This window comes from Aegilops tauschii, chromosome 4 (assembly GCF_002575655.3).
Source record: "Aegilops tauschii subsp. strangulata cultivar AL8/78 chromosome 4, Aet v6.0, whole genome shotgun sequence".
NCBI classification, from domain to species: domain Eukaryota; kingdom Viridiplantae; phylum Streptophyta; class Magnoliopsida; order Poales; family Poaceae; genus Aegilops; species Aegilops tauschii.
Window position 1 is genome coordinate 62,962,410 of NC_053038.3, and position 4,216 is coordinate 62,966,625.

Consider the following 4,216-nt stretch of genomic DNA (forward strand, 5'->3'; position numbering starts at 1 on the left):
CCCAGTTTGTGCTAGCCTTCTTAAGGCAAACTTGTTTAACCTGTGTCTGTACTCAGATATTGTTGCTTCCGCTGACTCGTCTGTGATCGAGCACTTGTATTCGAGCCCTCGAGGCCCCTGGCTTGTATTATGATGCTTGTATGACTTATTTATGTTTTAGAGTTGTGTTGTGATATCTTCCCGTGAGTCCCTGATCTTGATCGTACACATTTGCGTGCATGATTAGTGTACGGTCAAATCGGGGGCGTCACAATGCTAACTTGGTATTGGTAGTTCCCGATCATAGGTAACACACCTATTACTACTAGCTTGTTTAGTGTTGACTGACTATTCTTTTTTCTGATTTTTTTGTGATTATGTATTCACATTGCACTGCTCGATCCATATCGACATGCCCACGCTGTCTGATGAGGATAAAAATGTAAGGAACTCCTCCCAAGAATCTCTCTTACTCCTTGTATTAACTTGGCGACTAGACTTTACATGTTAAAAAAATATTATTTTCGTGAAACTGGAGCTCCTTGCTGTAACCCATTATATGACTTTATGAGCATGAACCACTTTCAGGTTATGAAAAAATGGGGTGCTCCAAACAAGATTGACTTCCTCTCTCTCTCTTTCTTATACAAGGCATGCAGAAGATGTGCAACAAGTAAGCAACTCATTGTCGATATTTAGAGTGTAATACTTCACAGTGCCATCTTTCCCAATAGATTGAATTTTTTATATTGATATATCTGAAACAAAACTCCGCCTATGTTGTCTCAACATAGCCAGTCCCAAGCCCGGGTAAAGGAGGAGGGTTGTGATAGGCTTGGCGAGCCAACGTAAAAACTCAGCCACTCTTATGGAGATGAAACCCAAAAGATTCTCGTTGGGGCGTAACCCTCTCAGTGACGCGCCACATCGGTGGCAAATATCACCAAAGAACTAGCTCCGGACAGGGGTGCGTGGAAGCTTGCTATCCATGTGGCAGAGCCATGAGTTGGTCGCGAGATCTTATGGGTTTCACCTCTAGCCTACCCCAACTTGTTTGGGACTAAAGGCTTTGTTGTTGTTGTATTTTGTTGAATAGTATCACATGTTTGTTTGCATTTCATACTTTAAATGTTCCTAACGTTGAGAGTTTTTTTCCTGCAATAGGCACGGGAGTTCCTCTCAAAGTTAGGTGATCTTAGTCAAACTCTGTTTTTTTGCCAAAATTGAGAATGTGGAGGTACTTTCAAGATATTCTTTCAACATTCCTGAGCAACTTTGTTTTGTTTACCACCTATTGACTCCTTATTCCTTGCAGGGGTTGAACCATTTTGACGAGATCCTAGAAACCTTGGAATTGATCTGCCACCTGAAAAGGTTGGTTATCTCAACCTTCGCAATGCAATTATCTCTTAATATGTCGTCCTAGTAGTGAAAAAATTAGAGAGAATCACTCCAATGCATTGTTTCTTAAGGGTCGTATCTAAATGATATTGCCTTGTCAAGAAAATTAAAGAAATGGAGTGCAAGAAAACGAGTTAAGAGCCGTATCTATATGAATATACAGCTCCACTCTCGTTCTTTCTTAATTATTACAGTGCCACATTAGTATTTTTACTATGATAACGTGCTAACAGCCAAGCATTGTGAGTGCCCTTGGCAGTTGTTAAGGCATTTTGCTTGATTAACATCTATTTTTCCCATGTGCATGAAGCTTAGTGATGATTTTATGTGCTTTAGTTAGATTTGCTCTTTTTTAAAATAAAAATCAAGGGTCTCTATTGAATACTACTTTGTTCGTTCTTTAGGTGTTCTTATTATTTCAGAAGTCTGCTATGCACAAGTGCATGGAAAGCATGCTGTTGTTACTCGTGTTGTGGACAGTATGACGGACAAACCTAAGGCCTACTCGTGCGGAGGCAACTGATGTGGCAAACGCGGTGCTGGACGGTTAGTTTTTGCCTCTTGCAAATATCTTATGCTTTGGTGATCCTATACAGCTGCTCATTATTGCACCCAAACAAACTATTAATGAACTTGAGCTGATCTTATTTTCCGAAAATATGAACATAACATATGGGTACACTCAGTTCTGAACTCAACCACCTAGCACCGTAATATGAATAATGAATCAGATGAGGATAGCAAGTTTGTACCTCATATATCTGAGATAGTGAGTACTCCGTGTGCTCGGTCTCATACTTCCCATTGTTGCTATCATGGTTTAAATTTTGCGGAGTAGTGCTAGTCTGCACCAGCAATATTTTGTTAGTCTTGAGTGTAGCAATGTATGCAGGATATGCTTCCCGCTAAAGCACTAGCAGCAGCCAAGAAGATTGAAGAATCCAATGAAAGTTCTGATTCTGAAAGCTCTGACTTTGAGGTATTCATTTACTTACCGACTTTTAATAGCATTTTTAATTATCTTTTTGCCTGATTTCACCACGTTTCACTTCATTGGTTTTCAGAAGCCAGCTACTGAAGTGAAGAATTATGCGGTTGCTACTGGACAAAAGAAAAACCAGGAATTGGACGGCTCTGACAGTGATTCTGACGATTCATCATATGAGGTAAGAATCATATTTCTAGCAATGCATGTCTATGTGAGATAATTGAGTACAAAAGCATAAAACATATTTCTTGCACTTACCATTCCCCTTATCTTGTCGTTTAATTCTGTGGAGTACTCATATTTCTTAGTCCTAACTGGAAAACCGTTTGCAGGATATGGCCACTAAATAACCAGCAGCCAAGAAAGTGGCAGAATCCGGTGAAAGTTCTGATTCTGACTCTGAGGAGGTATCAGTCTACTAGTTATATGAAAACTGAGGCTTCATTATTCTGTCTTTATAATGTGATACTAACATTTTCAATATATTTCAAGGATACCACTGCTAAACCAGTTCAATCTTCCAAGGTTGTTGCTGTTAAAAAGAATAAAGAATCTAGTGATAGCTCAGATTCTGACTCAGATTCAGATACTGAAGAAGTAAGTTCTCTGTTGTACTTGTTTACTCTTGGTAACTTCTCTTTTGTTATATTTGTATTTCTTAAACATTGTTTTGCTGTTAGCAGATCTTTTATCTATGCCATCTTTCTAATGCGGTTAATTTCTATGTCCAGGATACCACTGCTCAAACAGTTTCTGTAAAGAAAGAATAATCTAGTGGTAGCCCTTCTGTTACTTGCTTACTCCTGGTCACTTTTTTTGTGCAATGTTTAAAATTCCTTCCAATGTTTTGCAGCCAGCAGAATCTACTAATCCTGCTAAGAGGCCTCTGACAACAGATAAAAAGACTGAACATGTACGCATTATTTTTAAAATTTTATTTTCTTGAAAGCATTGTCTTCTACTCCCTCTGTCCGGAAATACTTGTCGGAGAAATGCATAAAAATGGATATATCTAGAACTAAAATACATCTAGATACATCCATTCCTTCGACAAGTATTTCCGGACGGAGGGAGTATGATATTTGTTGTACATTAATTGATCTTGCTGTAATTCAACATTTGCAGTCCAAGGATGATTCTGATGATAGTTCTGACGAGAGTGATGAAGAGTCTGCACTAAAGAAGCCTAAGGTACTTAATTTTTGGTGTTTGCTTTTTCATCTGAAGATTTTGGTTTATATTACATTTCTTATTCTATCCTAGGATCCATCATCTAGTGGGCCAGTCTCTAAGGTTGCCAAGAAAGAAAGAGTGGTGATGATGACAGTTCTGAAGAGAGCTCCAGCAGTGATGATGAAAATGATCAATCAATGTCAATGGTGAAGTCCAAGCAAAACGAAGTATGGTTTGAGTATATTTATGCTGTTGTAATTTTTCCTCTTATGTTTGATGGTAATCAGCCTCTAACTAGCTTCATATTTTCAGGAACGAAGATCTGAATCACCCTCACCCCTCTAGAGAAATCGGTTTTCTCATTCAAGTTCTAGAAATTCTTTATAGCTTTCTGAGTTTACTTTGGTCTTGCATGTGTTAGCTTTCTGTTTGTGCCCCTTTCTATGTTTGTTTGTTGTGCGCAAGCGCTCCATTCTGTGTGTGTGATTGTGACTTTTTTGTGTATGTTGCTTGACTCTGTGTGTGTGTGTGGCTTGACTGTGTGTGACTTGATGGTGAATATGTGTGTGGCTTGACTGTGTGTGTGATTGTGTGTGTGTGTGACTGTGTGAATATTGCATTTGCTTGATGGTGTGGTTTGTATGCTTTGTTGAATGATTGGTTGTGTATAACTTG

At 38.8% G+C, this 4,216-nt stretch overlaps 1 pseudogene; it reads left to right on the forward strand.

Annotated features, from left to right (window-relative positions):
* The first annotated feature begins 382 nt into the window (after positions 1-382).
* On the forward strand, positions 383-3,751 carry LOC109732294 (uncharacterized; annotated as a pseudogene).
* The last annotated feature ends 465 nt before the right edge of the window (positions 3,752-4,216 follow it).